The sequence below is a fragment of the Vidua chalybeata genome, chromosome 1 (assembly GCF_026979565.1).
Source record: "Vidua chalybeata isolate OUT-0048 chromosome 1, bVidCha1 merged haplotype, whole genome shotgun sequence".
Taxonomy (NCBI): domain Eukaryota; kingdom Metazoa; phylum Chordata; class Aves; order Passeriformes; family Viduidae; genus Vidua; species Vidua chalybeata.
In genome coordinates, this window is record NC_071530.1 from 123,057,676 (window position 1) to 123,080,893 (window position 23,218).

Here is a 23,218-nt window from a genome sequence, read left to right on the forward strand (position 1 = left end):
GTCCCAGTACCCTAAGCTGGAGGACCACGAGTGTGAGAAGGATAAACTCCAAGTTGACCCTGAAATTGTAAGGGATCTGCTGTTCTAGCTGGATTCCTGTAAATCTATAGGGCATGATGGGATTTATCTGCCAATAGCTAAAGAGCTGGCTGATGTCATCATGAAGCCTCTCTTGATTTTTGAATGGTCTTAGGAATCTGGAGAGGTCCCAGTTGACTGGAAGCTGGTCAACATTGTCCCAGTTTTCTAAAAGAGCATGAAGAATGACTCTGGAAACTACAGGCCTCTTACCCTGGATACTCACTTCAGTGCCTGGTAAGGTTATGCATTTTTTCTGGCTGGTATTGCACAACACCTGAAAGACAGACAGTGCAGTCATTGGTCACAGCCAGCACAGGTTCATGAGAGGAAAGTTCTTCTTTTCCAACCTGATTTCCTTTTATGACAAGGTAACCCACCCAGCTGAACAAGGGAAGCCAATTGATGTAATCTTTTGGATTTAAGTAAAGCTTTTGATACCATCTGTCACAGGATCCTTCTGGATGAAATGTCCAGCCCACAGCTGGATAAACACATTGTGGGATGGGTGAGCAGCTGGCTCATGAGTCAGGCACACAAAGGGTTATAGTGAATGGGATGACATCAGACTGACGTGTCACTGGTGGGGTTCTGCAGGGCTCCATCCCCAGCCCTGTGCTCTTCCAAGTGTGTTTATAAATGTTTCGGGCACAGGACTGGAAGAGATGCTGAGCAAATTCACAGATGATACAAAACTGGGAGGAACTGTTGACTTCCCTGAAGCCAGGGAGGCCCTGCAGAGAGACCTTGACAAATCACAGGACTGGGCAATCACCAACCATATGAAGTTCAACAAGGGAAAGTGCTGGATTCTGCACATGGGATAGAGCAGCCCTGGATGGATGTGCAGGCTGGGGAATGAGATGCTGGAGAGCAGTGCTGTGGAAAGAGAATCTGGTGGTCCTGGTCAATGGCAAGTTGAATCTGAGCCAGCAGTGCCCTGGCAGCCAGGAGGGCCAACTGTGTCTTGGGGGGGCATCAAGGACAACAACACCAACTGGGCAAGGGAGGGGATTGTCCCACTCTGCTCTGCACTGGGGCAGCCTCACTTCGAGTCCAGTGTGCAGTTTCGGGAACCACAATATAAAAAAAGACATTAAGCTATTATAGAGAGTGTCCAAAGAGGGGCAATAAAAATAAAGTGCCTTGAGGGGAAGCCAGATGAGAAGCAGCATTTGAGGTCTTGTCTTTCTTATGTTTTTAATTAGTGGTTCTTCTTTCTTATGGAACAGCTGTTACAATTCCTAGTTATGCAATTAACTGTCCTCATTTGGAAAAAGAAAAAGTTTAAGACTTATATTTGGTTCAGAGTTTCTAGGAATATGAGGTTCTGGTCAACATGTGAATTTTCTTGTTAAAATTGAAGCTTTTTGTTCATTCAGACTTCTTTCAAATTGCCTACTTTATTGTGACTAATGTAACTCTTCAGAAAAACTGCTCTGTCTGAACAGAGTGCCTCATTTTTACATTGCTTATAATTGGTTAGGTCACTTTGCTTTTATATTTTTATCCTGATAGTATTTTTGGTTTGTTCCAGAAAATTATTATATGGTTCCATACCTTTTGGAGCATATTTTTTTCCTGTTGGTCATTATAAGGTTTCAGCAATTTTTTTCAGTCATTTTGTCTTTAAGCTTAACTCTGTGTAGTTATTAGTTTCATGTGGAATCTGGTTTTGTCAAACACAGTACTGTTTTAGCTCACTTGTAGGAAATTTTTGAAATTCAACGTGGTATAGGACCTCCAGTTTTAAAATATTGATATAAAATTATTCATTATATACTTGAAAATATGTTGGTGCTTTGCAAAGGAGATAAAATCCTGTTCACATAGGGAAAAAAGAATGGAGCTCTAGAAAATGATAAATATTGTATTCTCACTGTGAGTTAGAAAAATAATTTGACTCCTTGCAGTCTTGGTGGCAGTCATGAGTTTATGGAAGGAGTTGAATGAGGCAAAGAAGTTTGTACAGCAAACAGGGTTAGAATTGTACAAGGAGCTAAAATTTGTCTTGGTAACCATCCAAAAGCTATACCCTAACGGAAACCACGTTGTTAGTGTGTTACAGAACCTTTAACCTGTAGTTCAGTCTAAACTTTTATTAAAAGTATGAAACCTTGCCCTTTTCCTCAGCTGTTCCTTGGAGCTACATTTTAAATATTTTCATTCTGTTTAGTTGGGTTTTTTTTCAGGACATATTAACTTACATAGTCATGCTTATTATGACAATTAGGAAGAAAGGAGTGATGAAATAATGTTGAAAGATTAGGAATGAATGAGAATATTAAATCATGGTAAATGCCAAAATTTTGAATGACATTTTAAATTATTTTTTTCTTTTGTTTTCAGTTTGTTTGTGAGTCAGAATATTTCAGGTCTGTATAAATGACTTAAATGATCAAAATACAATTTTGCTTCAAACAGCTGAATATTTTGCAAGAATACTATGATGAAATTGCTCAGTCCAATGATTTTTTTTGAAACTAGACTAGATAACTAATGTTAGATCATTTTTCCAGCTTTATGGTTGTTTTTATTCTGTCTTTCTGCTTCTGTGTTCGATATGTATGTTTGCCCATAAATTCCTCCATAAGCTTAGGTTTACTGTTTCTCAAAAATATTTGCTAAATTGGATTAATATTATCACCATGACTGAGATAAATTAGATTGCTAATTTGTCTAAAGAAGTTTATGAAGAGAGTTAAGTAAAACTTACAGCAATGTAGAGGAGGTTTCTGGGGGTAGGGTCTTTCATCTGGTAGAAAGCTAAAGAGTTTGATGCATGTTAGGTGAAGTTAGGCAGATTTAGGTAAGAATTTTATACTCGGGGTACTTAACCAGTGGAACAAATGGTTTAGGAATATGATAGGCTCTTTAGAGTCTGAAGTCCTTTAAATAGGAATTGGAAGTCATTCAGTGCAATAAACTGTTCCTTTAGCGGGATTTTATAGATTTAATTTGGAATCATATAATTATGTTGTCTGCATTATTCAGGAGGTCAGCATAGATGGTCATGATGTTTATCATAGCCTTAGGTTCTCTAAATCTACAATTTGACCTCTTACCTATGTGAGAAAGAGCAAAATAATTATCAGGGCAAGTAAAGAAACAGCACAGTAGACCTGAACATGAATGATACTGTGTCAGAAGACCTGTCATTCATTTCTTAGATAGCTGCTCAGAATGATATCCCATAGGTATGGCACTCAGCTAATGGGATGAAGATACTGAAAATAGGACCTGTGAGGGGATTTTAAAAGCATATCTGCAACTTGCAGTGCAAGCCTATTCACAGTATTCTACTAATGAAGTTATTAGGAGTGAAACTACTGCTTCTATATATTATTTTAATATGGCATGTAAATATATTAGCTGATGATGTAGTGTTAATTTGGTTGTCTCTAATGTGAACACTGTGTTGCATGGCCTTACTGTGCCCTTGGAGTTGCAGTTGACTTTCTTGGAAGGATTTTATTTTTTAGGAATTTCTCCTTTTCCTGCAAGGAAGAAACTTCAATTAAATAAATGTATCATGCATTTTATTTTATTTTGGAGCAACTATAGCATTTTCTAGAGAGCTCTTGCTTTTAACTAGAGTTTGTTAGTTTAGTTTGATAATGGATTTTGTGCATTTATATTGTCTCTGACAGACAAATTCATTTTTACTGACAGTCAAGTCAATAAAAAAAGAGTAACCAGTTAATATGCTAACATGCTAATATGACTCTGCCTCTCATATTTTGACTTGTATGCAGTTGGTAGGTATACTACCAGTATAGTTCATTATATCTGGTTTATCTTTTTAGAGGTAAAAGGTTTGTAAGAATGGAAGGTGAGAATGTGAGGTGACCACTCCAGCATCTTTAGCTCCTTTAGTATGTCTTTATTCAATAAGAAGAAAGAGCTGAGCTGCAGGTGGAAAGATGCTTGCTTCATCCTTCATTTACAGTCTGAGCATGTCTGCTTTTATCAGGGCGTTTGCATGGTGTAGTGAATCCTTTCCCTTGTTTCCTGCAAATAAGCATACAAAAATGACCACCTTACTGAAAGATGGGTAACCTGGTCTGTAAGTTCATAGTGCGTCAACAAGAATGTAGGATGGGAGTGTGGAGTAAGGGAAAAGAAGCTGGTGCTAAGGTGTCATTGAAAAGTGTTTCATTGTTATCCTCCCCCATTCTTCTATGCTGGGAAAGAGAGAAATGCTCCTGTCCTCTTTGAGAGTTTCTTTATTATCCTGCAATGGAAGTCAGTCTCAGTAGAGATGAGAAACAGCGATCTGAACCCTGGAAGAAGAAGCAGCTGTAAGTTGCGAGAAGCAGCAGTGGTGTATAAACAACCACTTCCTCCTCTTTGGGAGACAGCAAGAGTTGATAGCCAGGTCTTGCAGCTTCTCAACAATGTTTACACATGCATAAAGCAAAATGTGAATATGGAATAATAGATGTTTTTAGGAAAGTCTTTAAAAAAAAAACAATTGGAAAAAATTCTTGACTTGCATTTGCATAAGGGTACCAATGCTTACCACTACCTCATTTAATTACATATTGTAATGTGGCTTCCTCAAATCAAATATTCAAAATTAAGAGCTAAAAACACAAGAATCTATAAAACTAACCAAAATACCATAAACGGGCAAATTGTTCTTCATCTGAAGCAATTTTCATTGTGCTTATAAATTACTAGATAGAGTATGCCATACAAGTGCCATATCATTTGTTAGAGTTTTCTTTAGCTCTAGCTGTGTGTTGTGTAAATTTTAGCTGAACTGACAAGTAGTGTATCACTCCTGGGCATGTCTGATGTTTCTACCCTGAGACCATTTTCTAGAATTATAGGAGGTAGCTTTGCCAGCTATCCTGGTGGAGTGATGGATTTACAAATGCAATACCCCGCATAAGCAAACAGCTTGTCCATTTCAGCCCTGAAGGCTAAAAAAACTTAAAATGTAAAAAATGTTGAAAAAAATTACAAATTGAAACCTTCTTTTAGGTCCCTTCATTTAAAGGACAAGTAGCCTAAAAACTTGTATGTAAAAAATTAAATCAAACTTTAAATGCATTTAAAATTTGCCACTTATATAAATAGCATATATATATTCATAATCTATGTATCTATTATTTCTGTGATTTATACATGTAATTCAGTATAAATAAATGAGATACCATAATAGATTGTGTTCCTTTCTGTGAAGCAAAATTAAGAGTGGAAAATAAGATACTATACAAAATGGTATTTTTATTCTTTAGTGTTGAAACAAGACATGGCTACTTTATTTATTTTAATGTTTGGTTTTAACATGGCAACATTTGTTGTTCTTCCTATTATGTTAAAAATAAAATAATTTTCATCCTGTGCATACAAAGCTGCAAAATTTCTGTTGCATGTTGCTGTATGTTATGAGTAGTAATTTTTTTTGTTTGTTTTCTGCATCTTTTGTGCAATCATGGCAATCATGATTGCCACATTGCATGGTGCTTCTTGCGGAATGTATCCTGGAGCACATAATTAACATCATGCAGTAATTTGGAATAAGTGCTGTTACAAATCTAGATAACATCCCAGTTATTTTGCTTTCTTTTAACCTTCACAGGTGGTAAATAGAAAAGGTAAATTAAATAGTTAATTTGGAGTATTCATTTTTATTCCATTTTAGTCTATTCTGTATTTTTATAGCAATTTGGTTTAGTAAACTTTTTTTTTTTTTGGTGTAGATTATAATAGCTTTTCTTCCTGTATTGCTTTTCTTTTAAGACAATCACAAGATTTATTTTAAGAGTTCTAGTGTTTCTCTATTTCAAACAAGGTGCTACACATAACCTGATTGTGTACCTCTTTTGTAAATTTTTTAATATGAACTTGAGATTTTTTTCAGTATTTTTTCACTTGTCACACATCTCATGTTTTTGATACATTTTTTAAAATGGTGGTTTTAAGCTTCCAAAGGGAAGTAAAAAATATTTTCCATCCATTTTGCTTAGATATAAATAATAAATATGTAATTAAATTTAATATTTTAGCTTTGTAGTTAAATATGCAACACTGTTTAGAAAACATAGGTTTTTGATTTTGCTTTACAAAGCAAAAGAAGAGTATGTAACATTAATTTATAATAGCAATAGAAAAAAAAGTGTCTTGAGATGAGAGAGTAAGTTTAGATTAGATATTAGGAAGAAATTCTCTGCTGTGTGGGTGGTGAGGTCAAGACCAGGCTGGATGGGGCTTGCAGGAACCTGGTCAAGTGGAAGGTGTCATTGCCCATGGCAGGGGATTTGGAGCTACATTATCTTGAAGGTCCCTTCCAACTGTCAGAGAGTGAAATGTTTTGATTTATGGCTTAAATATTTTTATGAGGCTTTTGCCTATTATAGCAAAACTGTGTAACAAAGCTGCCCCGTGGAAGTGCAACCCAAATGGGCCTCCTGACTGAAACCCTGAACTGTGAATCAAACTGCCTAAGGCTATTCAAGATAAGAAAAAGGGGACACTATTGTTCAGTTCTGGAAAGTAATGGATAGGGCTGGGAGAGCACTGGAAGAGCCAAGCTCAGCAGCTTCAGCATGGAAACCATAGCTCCAGACTTATCCATTGCCAGGTTTGCAGAGAATCTCCCCCCAGCCCAGGGTGAAAGACGAGAGTTTTTGGGTGTGTGAAGTAGCCTCTGATGAGAGGCAGTGAACACCCATCCTCCCTTACACAAACTGGCTCAGCTGCAGGGCCCCCCAGTGTGGGAAAGGCACATCTACAGGACATTAACATGAATGGCAGGTGAGGGCGTGTCATGGTCTATTCAAGGCCTCCAAAAAGGTACTTCAGACCTTGCATCAGAGCACTGCACATGATGCAAAATGATGCAATTGACTTGAAGTCCTGTAAGAGACGGTGTCAAATTTGCACCTTCTCAGGGGAGGTACTTGGGCATTACCACCTGGCCCAAATGAATATTAATCCATTGGATTCTGTATTTTTTGGTGGGGAACCAACACCACCAAGAAGATCAGGTGGTGGAGATCAACAAAATATTATTGGGACTCATTGAGTGCTGGTATGTTTCTAGTTAATCTGTCCTCCTGTCCTGTCTCCCAGCCCTCCATATTCTTTCTCCTTTTCTCCCTTTCTCCCTACAAATCTTTATGGGTCTATGTATGGATATTTTTATTCTGGAATAAACATGGCCATGGATAAACTTCTAGTGATATAAATTCATAATTACATTATATAAACAATTTCAGGTACCTGCGCCATGTGCAAACTCCCATATGCTGTGTCAAGAAGGAATTCAAGTTGGCTGTGCTAATGAATTCATTCTCCCTGTGTGAATATAAAAAGAAGCAAAGTCAAAAACAATGTAAAAAGCATGTTAACATTGCTATAAAAAGTAAAAACCATCAAATATTTTTTAATTTTATGTGCTTTACAAAGAAACAATGACGTTATTACTCGATTGTACAGTACTTAATTGAATATTTTGAAAACTTTTCATAGTAAAGCTTTCATATTTAGAAAACTGAAACCATTGAAATCTAGATATTTAATCTGTTATTAAATAAAATGTAGTTCAGAACAAATAAAATTCTAACTTTAAGGTGTTCTACATATGGCTTGTTCCTTATGATAAACAACAAAACAGAGCTATCATGGGACTAACAAGGACCTTAAAAATTTAAAGCCCTACCTCTAGTAAAAAGCAAGGTGTGACTGCTGGTTATCTCAGTGCTGTAAACCTTCCTCTCTGTGTTGAGAGATAGAAATATGAGTCTTTCTCACACTTCGCAAACTCATGCTCAGAAACGCATTCATTTGTAAATGTGAAACCTGGTGTATTTCTCCATTATGGAAACAGAATAGCCATCCCTGATCAAAGAACGCTTTTTCTGAGTTTTCCCAATTTAAGTAATACTGCAGATTATGGAGTTATAGAAAAGAACTTTGGGGATAAAGTCTGTAATAATGAATGTCCTCCCTCTTCCTGCTGCTGGTTGCAGTATGTAAATAAGATTTGTAAATACAGTCAAGATTGAGTGATAAGAATAAGCCAGAGGTAGATACGGCTTAAATTATTATTGTAGCTGACAGAAACTGTCATCAATGTAGAGCTTGAGACAATGGGGTTAAGATTTTACAGAACTATTTTTCATCAGTTTCTGAGATCCACAGTAGTTTGCAACAGGATTTAACAGTACAGATTTCACAAATCCAAGTCATACTAAAAATGCAGAACACTGAGGTGAGCTGCAAACCATTTACCAGCTGTTCGTATTCCCCTAATGGTACCCTGTTACATTGTATGCACTAACACAGCTTGAGAACTGCTGGTGTGAGTGAAATTGCATGGTTGGGCCTCAGAATTATATTTTATTCCTTGTTGTTGATCTTGCTATGGACATTTTCATTCCTAAGTAGCATCTGCTCTGCTAGTCTTAAATGATAAGTAAAGAAAGTGGGAGCTTTGGAATCAAACCATTTGGCACTGTAGTTATGTGGGGATTGCTTAATGTGTGGATTGAGGACATGAGACAATTGCAGAGTAATAGACATTACAGATGGAAAGAGACCTGTTAGGTCATCCAGTCTGTCTCCTTACAAATTCAAGACTATTCCCTACAGAACATTTTCCAACATTTTGTTCAGTTTGGTTTTAAGTATCCTAAATGATGGAGATTCCACTACTTCCCCTGGGATGCTTTTTACTGCTTTGCCGGTCTTATTGCCAGTGTTTCATGATACTCAGACATAGTCTTTTCTCTACTTTTTAAAAATTATAATTATTATTGATACTCCTTTTAAAATTAATTTCAAATGTTTTAATAATTATAAAATCAGTCATATAAATATTATGTGTAATTGTTAGTATCCCAGTGGCTGTCTGTGATGTCACTTAATACTCTGTAGTGAAATTTTATTTTTAATTTTCAAATATTTTTCTTTACATGTCAATATTGCTGAGTCTCTAATCACTTCCATTGGCCTTCTCAGTACACTTATTTACTTACACTTACTTAATCAGAGTGTGTGTGTAAACACACCTTCCAAGTGAACTTCTGTGATTTCCTGGTGGCCAAATGAAATGTTAGGAAATATTTTGGGTGCATTGGTATGGACCTAAGCTTAGGTTTTCTATATTATTTCAAGGATTTGCAGTGACAGTGCAACAGAGGGAAGAAGGAGTAGGTCGTGTGTGTACATTGGTGGTATTCCTCTGTATAGCAATGTGGAAGTAACTCCTGAATGCAGAAATTACTTGTTGCTGAATAGCTTCAGATATAATCTTTACAATTATAACATTAGATGTAGATTGTCATTGTTACAGACACTTACAAACTGATTTTGTGGCATTAATTTGGGGGCTGATAGCTCTTTTCCCACACTTTTTTTTGTAATGCCAGTGTAAAGCATGATAACTCTTGATGGAGAGTTGCTGTGTTTTGTTTTCAAACTTTGTACAGACATTAATTCCCACATGTGTTCATTATCTGGGGAGGTGATTAATTCATTAGGCTCCATTAGCAGTTTGATCTGTTGCTTTTAGATACTGCTGACCTATCACTGATATTAAGAACTGTAAGATGCTTTGGTGTGAGGCATCACTGGGGAGTAGTGGTCAGGTGAAATTGAGACTTACCAAGCCTTTTAGTACAAGTCACAAGAATGTATTTTCTTTCTGTTGAAACTAGAAAATCCTGGCATTTAACTTCTAAAAATAAAAAAGACTGGAGGAATGAAGAATCCATCTCCATCATCACGTTTTAGATTCTGTTCTTGCAAAACTGTTTTCCAGTGTCTGCGCTGAAAGGAAGGTGTTCCTTTGTAAGCTACTTATTTATTCACACAGTTTGGTATTAGTTTCTCATGTTTCTTTCTGTTTGAAAATATGTTTTGATTTTGCCTTAGTCAAGTTTGAGTTCCATATGATGAATTCATATTTGAATGCAGTACAGCTGCTCCAGTGATGCTTTCTTATCTACTTTGTCTTCCAAAAACCATCATCCTGATTTTCTTGTTGATCACATTTATTTCTAAATAAAATTCTGGACCAAGCCTTCATGTTGTCCCTTTAGATTTCTGTTGTGGCCATGAGTGACTTGATTTTACTTAGCTGTCTGATCTCAAATCCATGCAAAAACTGCAAGTTATAATGTGTTATTTGAAGCAGACCCACTTTCTGGTGTATTATATGTGCCAGAAATACAAAATAGAATATGTAAAAAGAAATTAAAAGTCTAGGTCATGTGACTCTTGTTTGAAAGATAATAAAACCAAAGCAAACCCAAGAAACCTCGTGAAAAAAAAAAATCCCCAAAAAAACCCCCAAAAAACCCAAAAACCCCAAACCAAAACAAACAAAAAAAAAAAAAAAAAAAAAAAAAAAAACCAGAAAACCCAAACACAACAAAACTAGCCCAACAAACAAACAAACAAAAAACCAACCCACCACCAAGAAACCAAGCACCCTTAAAATTCTAAGGTAAAATTTACAGAGGTGTGAATTGACTTGCCACCAACAGTTTCTATGAACAACTGGGACATGAGTAAAAGGGCCAGAGTGACACATTTTGTGAGAGCTGCCCTCAAATATATGTCCTAAGTTGGGAAAAAAGTTTTCAAAAAAATGAGAAAACTGAGCTTTTCACTCTTGTGACTAGTGACAGGACTCAGGGAAAGAGCATGAAGTTGAGGGAGGCTTAGGTTAGGTATCAGGAAGAGGTTTTTCATCCAGAGGGTGATTGAACACTGGAAGAGGCTCCCTAGAGAAGTGGTCACAGTTTCAAGCCTGACAGAATTCAAGAAGTGTTTGGACAATGCTCTCAGGCACATGGTGTGACCCTTGTATAGGGCCAGAGATTGGACTCAATAATTGATCCTTTGGGTCCCTTACAACCCTGCATATTATATAATTCTAAGTATGATGCATTACATTCTTATACTACAAGCTTTAAAAGAGTCTTTCAAGATGCATTGGTCATTGCTGTCGATACTGCTCTGAGCTATGGTTACAGTTTTTCTTTGCAATTTTGTCCTTTCCTGCTCAGATTCTCTAGTTCTCACATCCACTCTGTGCTCCTTCCAAGTGAACTGCAAGCTGCCAGATTCAAATGTCAGGCATTTGCCGCAAGACCTCTCTGTCTGTCAGTTCTTATTTAATGGGGCAGAATTACTAGCTGTAATCATCCTTTTAGTCCTTAATTATGCTCAAGTGCAATTCTGTCTCAATGTTCCATGTCATGATGGACCTGATTTGTGGTCCTGCATGAACTATGATCCTTCTTTATGGTGGTCTTGTGCTTTATCTAAGGATTGAGCTGGTTCCATCTCTTTCCAATTTAACACAGTCATGTAAGTGTAGAATAGTAATGTCCAGTGCAAAATATTTGTGTCACGTGTGTGGATTCTTTTTCTTCATCTGCAGACACAGGTCTGCTGTAAACAGCAGGACTATTTTCTATAACAATAAGAAAAGAGATTTCTGGGTGTAATTTCATAGTTAGCTCAAAATATTGCTTGCTGTCCTTCCCATCTATACGGTAATACAAAGCACCTTCTTTTCAGGCTAAAGGTCCAGGAAAATGAAAATCAATATTGTTCATGTGGGCACAAGGTGGCTGCTACAGCACAAGGACTTTCTGAAACCACTTCTAGAACATGAGCATTGTGGGTTTTTTTAAGGCAGCTCATCTTTGATTAGTTTAATCTGCCATGTGCATATTTTCAGTGTGCCCTCTCCTACAGAGTTTATCCTTTTTTATTTTGAGAAAAGCACACAACCACCCAACTAGCTATTAATTGCAGCAGGAGCCTCTGAATTCATATTACTGTTCACTTTGCTTAATATTCTGTTGCAGGTTACATTCAGCCATGTCCCCACAGTTCTTCTGTGCCCCATTTAGACATAAGATGAAAACACTAATTACAAATTATGTGTAATTGCAAGGCAAGTAAAACCAAGCATTATATGTGGTTTTGGTACCCCTCAAATATATTGAGATTTGGGAAATTCATATGTGTTTACTTTCCATAGCATAATCTGAAGTCTTGGGCCCATGGAACTAACATCCCTGACTATGCACATCAGCAAATACAAGGCATTTAGATGCTGTGGTTGTTGGGGATCTTAGAGGGATTCCTGTGCTTGATTAAAAAAAAGTAATCCATTTCTATGGAAATCACAGTCTCCATTCTTGGCATCAGGCACCTAAAATCTGTAGGCAGAAGACCTACTCATTGTTACACATGCCAAAATACTGCCCCACATACTGGTGTCCTTCCTCCCCACCTTGGCTAATATATCCAGCACCCTTTGGATATTGTCTTTTTACTTTATCTGAATTAAGGGCCAGAGGGAGAGAAAAGCTTCAAAATCTTTCCTGAAGTATATATATATATAATTTATTTATTTATTTACCTTTTCAGTCTAATGAGAAAGTGTTAAAGCTCTATATGAAAAAGTGTGAAATAACCTGGTGTCCTGATTGCAACTTACAGTCCCTACCCTGGAGACTGAAATGTACTTGAGCTTGGTCGCTAAACTCCATTCTCATAACATATGTTTAGTAGAAAAATTCTCAGGTACGTGGTGGTGCTATTTACATAATTTAGATTTTTGATCTCCTGTTAAAAATTGGTTATTAAGAACAGAAAATGTGTCAAAAAGAGTGATTTTGTATATATTTCCACTGAATTATCACCTTTCACATCTAACTGCCAAAATAATTTTTTTACTAGGGAGAACTTTCTCAACACATCTTTTTTATAACTGTGCTGTTCACATCATTCATTGGTAATTTTAGTAAATCTTGGTATCTTTTACCAAGGGTGGAACTTTATAGAGCTAGTTCTCAGCAGATGAACATGAAAATGAAACTAGATTTTTTTATGTTTACAAAGTCTGCTAGTATTTTCAATAATGATAACTCAGGATACATAAGCACTTGTGGCTTAAAAACTGATTGATATACAATGTTTTGACAGATTTTCTTTATTGTTGCTACAGTTGTTGATGGCTGATGGTTGCTCTAAAGGTTAAAAGAGTTATTTTAGCATGGTTTGGTGAAGAAATCTGTAGGGTTTCAATGAGTTTCAACTTCTGCTGGGTTGCGGTCTTTTGTAGTTTTTTGTTGTTGTTTTGTTTGGTTTTGTGGGTTGGTTTTTTTTTGTTTGGTTTTTTTTTTTTTTTTTTTTTTTTTTTTTTTTTTTTTTTTGTGTGTGTGTGTAGGATTTTTGGCTTGTTTTTTTTTTTGTTTTGGTTTTTGGTTTGTTTGGCTTTTTCCCTCCATAAAATATATTCCTTTTAAGTGTGCATTTATACTGAGAGATGAAAAGCAGAAGAAATAATTTAACCTTTTACTGTTTAATGCATAAATCTCTATAATTTTCTTCAATGAGGTTTACTGGATTTGAGAAGTATTTAGTGAATATTGAACACCTACAATATATGTCCTTTTGACCAATGGTGAACTGTAATTGTTCTTTCTTAGTTAAAGCACTTCCACATTGGAAAGATGATGCTTACACAGTGTTTTAGATGTTAATTGTTTCTTACTGATATATTTTTACAAGCAAAAGCAGAAATTTTGATGATTATAGATACAAAAGGAAATTGAAACTGAAGATATCTTCTTTGAGTTGCTCTGGGCAGCTATCAAGAAAATTACCACACAAAGTGGTATCTTACTGTAGCCTTGGAGCATGCTAGTTTTGCCATGAGCAGCATTTTCAGGGGTTTTCAACATAAACACAGACAGATTAAAGTGCACCCACACTTCCTTAGTATCTGGGAAAGGCAGTATTCTTTCAAGAGAGCTTGACTGAAGTGATAGAAATTGCATAGGACTGAGAAATTGTAGTGCTAATTTGCTTAGCTCTTTAGCAGTACTGAAGTAATCCTCTCCCATCCCCCAGGTCAGCAGGAAAGGAGATCTCTTCTTAGCAATGACAATAAATTATTGGTGTGGGTTACTACCTAGTAACCACAGTAATAGTGGTCATGGATCAGTCTTCTGTTCTAAAGCTGACGCACAATATAAACCCAGTATGTGATTCTTGGTCAGAAGTACTCAAAAAAGTCAAAAGGAAAGGCAAATGCTCCACCTGTGTCATGGTGCTTCACCTTCAGAACTGATTTGCATCCAACATGTCCACACAGTTGCATTGCTTTGTATTTTGTCTTCAGTTATCTCCTATGAAACACAATAGGAATGGCTATTTGGAGGAGTGATGGAAAGGGTTAACTGCTGCCACCAGCATTATTCATCTACCTTGCATCAGCTTCTGAAACTTGGTATGTTGTCAAGATGCCAGCCAAACAACTAGCTGTGAGATGAATGAATTACTTTGAGGAAGGCAGTCTACTCTTACCTACTTTTTTGTTTACTCCTCAATTATGGAAAGGATTAGATATTTACTATGTACATGGAATACAGTTGAAATTTACAAATCAAATATTGTCTGGACTAAGTGAATTTCTTGTGCATTTGCAGATAGCCTGTTGCATGTGTATTTTGTAGAAATGCAAGCAGTGGGATTCAAACCTGGAGGAAGTTAGTATGTTAGCAACTTGCCACTTATATCTTGTTCTAGAATAATATTATTACTCTTCAGTATACTCAACAACATTCAATAGAAATTTTTTTTCTGCCCATGACTGTTCTTGGAGGCTTCTTCTTCTTGTTCCCATTGACTCACTTGAGTGGGAGTGTTTGACTGTCTCTAGCAGTCTGTCTATAATTTCATGGGAATCCTGAACTTGTTCTCTTTGGGCCAAAAATTCACAAAGAATGTCCAGCTTCTCAGCCTCATTATGTAATAACATAGCTTGGCTTTGAAACTTTTACTTACTCCTCTTAGTTGCTAGCACAGTGTTAAAACCTATGTTATATTTTCTGAAACTGCCTCCAGTACAGTGAAATCCTCAAAGAAAAGTTAAAAAAAGCTACAACAAACAAGAACCTCAGCAATCATACAGAATTAATCTTTATAGATAAAAATTCCCGACTCTATGCATGCCCCTGCCTTTTTTCAAATGTGATGATCTACTTTCCAGATGAGCCATTTTGCATGTGCACATGAGCTGTTGCTTAGTTCAAAGTCCTCTGAGCAGGTTATGGCCTGCTTAACCCTTGGCTCTTCCTGATCCTATATGAACTTGCTGCAAGTTGGATTTCAGCTGGATTTTTAAAAATGCTTTCTGGAAAATAATATACGTCTCATATCCAGGGCAGTGTGATAGAGAAGGGGGTTCATGTCAACAGGTTCTGTGAATAATCTGTTAATCTGTATAACATGTCCTGACCTAATATGGGGAATTCAAATGTCTAAATCAAAGGTAAGCAAAATTAGATTCAGACACTTACTGAATATATAAATATTTTCAGAAATGTCACAGAAGAAGAGGTTTGGGAAATAGGACACTGCACTCCCATACTCTGGGGTTTTTTTTTTGTTTTTATTTTTGGGTTTTTTTGTGGTTTTTTTTTTTTTTTTTTTTTCTTCTTTTTTTTGTTGTTTTTTCTTTTTTTCTTTTTTTTTTCTTTTGAATCTTATCTCTTCAATCTGTACATTAGTATTTTGTTGCAACAAAACTGGAATTAAAAAAAAATAATTAGGTAAGTTTGAGGGAATTCTCCTTTCCTAGAAACTTCAAGATTTGCTGTCATAGTAGGTATGCATTCACTGTTTTTGAAGCCATAATGAACAACTTTTATAAAAAAGGGGTACCTGAGAAATGGACAAAGATTATCACTAAATATGGAAACAGATGCTCCCTTGCAAAATGCATGTTGTCCTCCTAGAGATTTATTACCTTGGGTTCATTACACCCTCCTCCACTGAGTTAGCAGAAATGAATGAAATAGGTTCACATAAAGTAGTATCAGTAATATTAACTATCTGCCATTTCTTCCAAGTTTTTTTTCCTTTCGTATCTGAATGCCCTAAAATTAAACAGAATTTATTTGAATTTTGCTGATTATTGAGACAATTATTTTCTTGCAATTTCAAACTTTTTTCCTAGTGTATTTTCTTCAGATTTCTTTTTATTTGGAATCCAGTATAAATATACTAGGAAGAGAAAAAATGACCTCTTATTATCTAGAAGAGATAGTAAAATGAGGGCAAAATGGGCCAAACCTTGCTCCTAGATTTCAATTGAAAGGATCCTTCCTCTGTATCTTTCCCTTTTCCTGGATTGTGGCACAACAGACATATGTGAGATTTACAATTCCAAATAAGTTTTAGATGATTCAGATGTGAAAATATGAAGTGGAGAGAACAGAAAGGAATAGAAAGTAGCTAAAGATTTAGAAAAAGAAGGCAGTGTGTAATGCTGAAAGATTAACTCTCAGACTGTAAATACATCAGTACGGATTGTTCTTCAATAAATTTTGGTTTTAATAATGTGGTATATTATTTTTTTATAAAGGTGGTGGTGGTGGTTCCTAAAATTTTATTTTCTAATAAGATATACTGGCAAAAGTGCCAAGAAAAGAAAAAGCCATTTTTGGTTAAATATTATATGGTTAGCAGAACAAATTACTTAGATTGTCCATGAACTTAGCTGGGCCTAAACTCTTCAGGTAAAATAAAAATAGTTAAGAAGTAATAATAATAATTATAAAAAGCCTTAAGTCTGGGCTCCAATATCAAGAAACATTGAAATTTTATAAGATAATTTAATTAATCATATGATAGCTGTAGTGTACTATATAGAGAGATTTTTCAGAAGTGTTACAAATGATGTCAGTAAAATTGAAATGTACTCCAAGGAGAAAAGATAGTTTATCACATACAAAGCAAAACCTCCAAACTCTGACTTGAACTCAGCTGAATTTTACTAGCTCTTATAAGTAAGTATTAATTATTGTTCATATCTTGACAATACAAAAAATGCAAAGCTGCAATATTAACTGAAAGACTGCAAGGTGCATTATTTTACATGAGTTTAAGTTTGTGGGTTAAAAATAAACATAGAACTACTTGAAAATTCATGCCCAACTAGTTAAATAAAGGAGGTGTTATAACAGAAAAGTTCGGGGACCCCATTTTGGAATGTGTCTATGTAAACTTAATGGTGACATTTCTTTGTTTTTAGGCCTACATATTTTCCTTTTATATTTATTTTTATGGAATTATATGAAACTGTACATTATTCATTACTGCAATTGCTCTTGCATTGGTTTTTGTGTAAAAATTCCATTCAGACCAACTCTCTATTTCCTGTAGTATGAGTGCTGTCTTGTAGGTAACGTTATATTTTTTAAATGCTTGATAAATTCAAGCAGAAGAAATCATTGATATGTGTCTGTACCACATTCTTATACACATATCAAGTAGAAATAAATGAGGTGAAATAACCCCAAATCCTACTAAGAGAAATGTTATTGCTTGATAAAGTCCTTGGGAATTGCAATAGGTACAAATAAGCCCTCCAGTCTTGGAAATGATCAATGGCAGGTAGGCAGTCTCCTTTTTGTTATATTTCTTCTATTGTTCTGGAATGGACAATTACCATGTCAAAGGACTTAACCAACTGCTTTAAAATGTCATTAATTTTCTTAAATGAAATGTATCACAGGAAATAGCTCCAGTGCTTAATTTCAGAAGCTTGGATAATATACTGTGGTCCTATCTTGGGACAAGCAGTCCTCTAACATTTTGTTTGCCCTTGAGATTTAGAAGGAATCATATCTATAGTATTCATAATAAGTAGCAATTTAACCAAGTTCAAATTAGATGTGAACAAATGGATTAACAAGCACCTCATTAAAATTTTAATTTCCATTCCATTTATCACTTTTAATAGAATCAACTCTGTTTCGGGGTGGGGGAGGATTAATTTCCAAGTATAATGTTAATTTCACTTGTTTTTATCAATAGCTTGAATTTTTTCCTATAAAATTTACTTTGTGTAGTTTCAAAATATGTGACCTGCACATGTAACTAATAAATTTTAAAAGGATAAGGAAAATCTTGATTGATTTAGTGGATATTTTTTTTTAAGTACTGAACTTTACAGGACTACTATGTATTTTCCACTAAGTGGTAATATGTGCTTACTTTTAGTGATTTTAAGAAGAATAAATGAATTTAAAATAAGTTCATTTGGGGAGTCATCTAAATCATTTCACTGAAAACATCAGTGTAAATATTTCAGAAGTAAATTGTGTCTTTTAAATTTAACATTCAGATTCCACCTTCAAAGCAATATTTTAAAGTATTTTGAATTCCTTGGATAACATATCTAATGAATGTGCAGAATTTTCATAATTTAATGTTTTCATTCAAATAAAACTATTCTGGAACTCTAATGTGAATATATCTATTAGTGAAGAATGATTTTATACAAAAAAGCATTGCTTAAACTCATGATGTATTAGCAGTTGTTTTCAAGGGAAAAATAAACCAAATTATAGGAATGTAAGAATTTTATCTTTTGCAGGTTCATGTGTTCTTTGAAGTCCCTGTATTCTATTGTGGTTTGTTCTGGATGTCAGCTGCCACTTCTTAAGTTACAGAAAGCTTTTTCACAGCCATGTTTTTACTGCCAATATTTTCTTCATTTTTTTTTTTTCATTTTGCACTGATCTGTACTATATAGATCATTGAGAGAAATAGGATAATTGTTTAGTGCCCTCTTTCTGTGTAGCACCAATATGAATGCCAATTTCTTAAGTCTCTATCAAATAAAATAGAGATATCTAAATCACTTAAAATCTTTACACAGCATGTGGGAAAGCAAGTAGATTTCAATATCATGGCAGTTTTGAAAGAGAAGAGAAAGGTTGGAATAGTATTTTAGGCACTTGTGAGATTCTTCCAGCATGTAGTTTGGGCAAGAGAGAAAATCATAAAATGAACAAATGTCTGAAAAAGATTTCAAAGCATAGAAGTATGTTGTTTAAGATGGAGAAATTTGGGTGTCATTATAAGTTGAGGCTAAACTTAGTATTTGTTGGGTGGGTTTTTAAGTGCTTTTTGCATTTGTGCTGGTTTATTTGTTTGTTTGTTTTTTTTCCTAAATAAATATATTTAATTGTAGCTTCTCTGTAATTAAGTAATCAATTTTAGACAGCATTTTTGCTGAATTGATTTCAGCTATGGTGCAGAAATCTAAATCTAAGTAAATACCAGAGCATTCATTAGATCTAAAACCCCATAAAGTAAAAAAATAAAAACCATCACCCCCTAGGAATTAATTTAAAATAAAGCAAATAATTCCAAGAGTAGCAACCTACCACAGTGAAACATGAATAGTCTTTCTCACTGTTTTTCAGGTAAAGTAGTTCTGCATGTTCTTCCCTGTTAAGGAAAACTACCTTAACAGTTTACAAAAGCTATAATTCAGGAAAATGTTCTGATTTCACATCTGAAACATAAAGAAATATTAAAAATAAAGAAACCTCGAATGAGTGCATACATATTGGCTTGTGGTAGTGTTTCTTGGTTGCTGCTGAGGGTGGCTGACTGCTTCTTTCAGTAGGAACCGTATGAGTAGGTTAACAAGGAGAAATGGTTGTCTGGATGTAAGCAATGCATCAGGTCAAATTAAATGTGTTGTGTGACCTTTGTTGTTTAACTTCTTCAGCAGCCCGATTTTCCGTTCTGCAAGATTCCTTTATGTGTTTGGACATCCCTTTGTCAAAAAAGTAAGTAGAATCCTTTTCTTCCTCCAGTCTACTTTCTAGTTTTGAGAGTTTTGTTCTGTAACAAGTTTATGTTCTTTAATGTGTAATTAGATCTCTGGTATTAAGATGTCTAATTTGATGTACTTTGATTTCACCCTAGGTCTACAAATTCATTTCTATCATACAGATTCAGAGCTAACTTGTAATAGCTGCCATTGTAAGCAGCTATTGTAAATGTCATGGTTTAACTCCAGTGGAAAACTAAGCACCATGCAGGCACTCGTTCACCTTCCCCCACTCTGCTCTTCAGGGGATGGTGGAGAGAATAGGAAAAGTAGAAAAAAAGTGAGAAAATTCAAGAGTTGAGATAATGACATTTTAATAGGTAAAGCAAAAGTTGTGTACACAAGCAAACCTAGGTAAAGAATCCATTTCCCACTTCCCATGGGCGAGCAGATGTTCAGCCATCTCTAAGAAGGCTGGGCTCCATCACATGTAATGGTTCCTTGGGAAAACAAACACCATAACTCCGAGCTTCTCCTCTTTTCCTTCTTTTCTCCTATCTTTAAATTTTGACCATGATGCCATATGATATGGAATATCCCTGTGGTCACTCGGGGTCAGGTGTCTCAGCTGTGTCTACTCCTAAATCCTTGTGCACCCCAGGCTTATTTGCTGGTGGGGTGAGGTAAGAAGCAGAAGAGACCTTGGTTCTGTGTAAGAACTGTGCAGAAATAGTTAAGACATACCTGAATTACCAATAGTTTCCAGCACAAATCCAAAACCAATCCCTTAATATCTACTATGAAGAAAATTAACTCTACCCCAGCCAAAACCCATTCAGTAAATCATGCCTTGCTTTACTATTTTATTAAGTAGTGTTTTGACAGGTTCTAATCAAACTTTTCTTTCTAACTTCTTGGAGACAAAAGAATATGTCAAAGAACTAAAGGGTACTTTAAGTTATTAAGGTAAATTAATTCTCGCAATTGCTATGAAGATAGAAGATTGAAGTACAGGCTAAGGTTAATAAAGATAATTTAGACATTTTATTTATATATATACACCTTCTGTTTCTGTCAGGATTTACATTTCCCAGAATGCCTGTTCAGTATGGATTTCAACTAGTGGCCTGAATGTAACCAAAGACGAGGAACATACCTGGAAAAGTACAACTCTTTGCTCCTTTTCCAGAAGGTACAATTTCTCCTGTAAATTTAAGTCACAGTTTATGGAAAAGATGTCTTGACAAAAAAAAAAAAACAAAAAACAAACAAACAAACAAACAAAAACCAACCAAAAGATAAACACCAAAACCAGAGAAAAACAGAAAAAGAAGTCTGTTAACCTCATTTGTCTGGGTATTTTCAAAGACACAGCCTTGTCTTTCTGCCATTAAAAAATCACATGAAAAAACCCAATCTTTTAAGGAAATGTCTGTATTTTACAAAAAGGCAGATGAAGTGAATAGGTATTTCTCTTCTGAGTATTCTGTTCTGTGAAGTACTAATACACAACAAGATGATGAAATATTGTCATCAAAGGCAAGTTTCCAACACTGACAGATATTTAACATCTTTGTGATTGAAAGACTCAGAGCACTTTTCTTTTTGTATCTTTTTAACATCTTAATCAAAATGTCTAAGGTACACAGCTGAATGCTTACAAAAGCCTAACTAGTCTCTGGGGCCCTATGATGGCTTGCACATTTGTGATGTTATTTGACGGATTATACATTAGGCCATTTCAAGCATTGTTCAAGTTAGTAGACAATGCAAAACCATAGTGCAAAGTGGTTTTCAGTAAAAAATCTGGTGGAAAAAGATTTCTTCCCACTTAAGTGAATGAACAGCAATAATATTTACATAGAAATGCTCTTCTGATGCCTGTTATGACTTAAATCTTTAGATCTTGAGGCTGATCATGTAGATCAGTTCCAAACTTAGATATTATCATAGACTCTTATACTGGTTCAGGTCAGAAAGGACTTCAAGAGGCCAACTCCCTCCTCAAAGCAGGATAGGTTGTAAGTAAGACTTTATGCAGTCTGGGACTGCAAATTTCTAAGGATGGAATCTGCATAACCTATCTGGGCAACCTACTCCAGTGTTTGACTGGCCTATAGGTTGAAATTTCCCAACATCCAGTCACAACATTTCTTTCTTCAATTTAAATATTCTTTGTGTGTCACAGGGTATGTGCTCTGTCCCCTGATCATCTTGGTAGCCCTCCACTGGCATATTCCAGTTTATCAATGGCTTTCTTGTAGAGGAGGAGGCAGCAAAATAGGATGTGCTATTCTAGATGCCAGCTAGCAAGTACTGGGATAAAGTGCTGAAGGGATATATTCAACTACTTTGGTCTACTGGCTCCACATAGCCTTGGGTGTTGTTGGCTGCCTTTGCTGCCAGTATACAGTGCAGGCTTATTTCAGTTCACTGTTTGCTAAGACAGGTCTTTTCCATAAGAGCTGCTCCCCAGACACTCCACTCATAGCTTGTAGTGGCACAAGGAGTTTTTTCCCAGCTGCAGGACTTAGCCTTTGCCCCCACAGTTTGTGTTTGACCATTATCTTGTCCACATCACTCTGACTAGCAGCTCCACCATTGAGCATATCTATGCAACTCTTTCCAGTTTGGTGTCATCTGCTGACTCAATGAGAGCATACTCTCTGTCCTCTTCTAGGTCATTGTTGGGATTGTGAGAGAGGAGAGTTCTCAATACCTTTACTTGTTGTCCCATCCCATTTGTTGCTGGCCTCCAGGTAAAGTTTATCACATGAACCCCCTGAGCTTGACTATCCAATCAAAAAATTTTTTTTAATTTGTGTAGCAGTCCATAAATCCAGACTAATATCTTGCATTGGGTATAGTAATGTAGTAGAGATAGTGTTTAAAGCTTGATTGTTGATAGTGGATCCCAGACACAGTTAAAATATCTTGGAATGAAGAACAACATTGATGCCTTTCATGATTTTTCTATTGTCTAGGAGATAGTCCATATCCTGATGGGCAAATTCACCATTTTTATACAAACAAATGTTTGTGGATCAAATTTTTTATCATTTGTAGAGAAGCTGTTAAGAAGTGGTGCATCACTACTAGGAGCAATTTGATAGTTTATGATCTTTTCATAGAGATCATAAACTTGATATAATTAAGTGTGAAAGCCTTAATTTCATCCAAAATGTTTTTAAAAGTTATAATCTGATACTCATGTGTACTGAGTTTGGAACAACCCATAGCAGAATAGAAGAAATTCTGAAATAAAAATGGATGCAAGAATAAGGAAGTGATTTTCTTCTGCAAAGCTGAAAAGTCTGTGGACTGAGTGAACTGAGATGGTCTTTGGGTGCTGTTGTTTATTCTTCCATTTTTGTTTTTAAAACAAAAGCAGTACTCTTGACTTGCATTTAACTAAATCAAGATATTTTATTTCATGCATATAATGCATGTGCTTTACTAAACATTTTTTTGAAGAATAGGCTTATATTTCTTTTCTCATCAGAAAATAACAGCTTGCTGAAA

At 35.5% G+C, this 23,218-nt stretch overlaps 1 long non-coding RNA gene across 1 annotated transcript; it reads left to right on the top strand.

Annotated features, from left to right (window-relative positions):
• The first annotated feature begins 228 nt into the window (after positions 1 to 228).
• Positions 229 to 22,444, top strand: LOC128795102 (uncharacterized). Its single transcript, XR_008433397.1, has 4 exons — positions 229 to 315; positions 19,652 to 19,712; positions 20,775 to 20,888; positions 22,377 to 22,444. It is a non-coding gene; the product is annotated as an uncharacterized LOC128795102 (long non-coding RNA).
• The last annotated feature ends 774 nt before the right edge of the window (positions 22,445 to 23,218 follow it).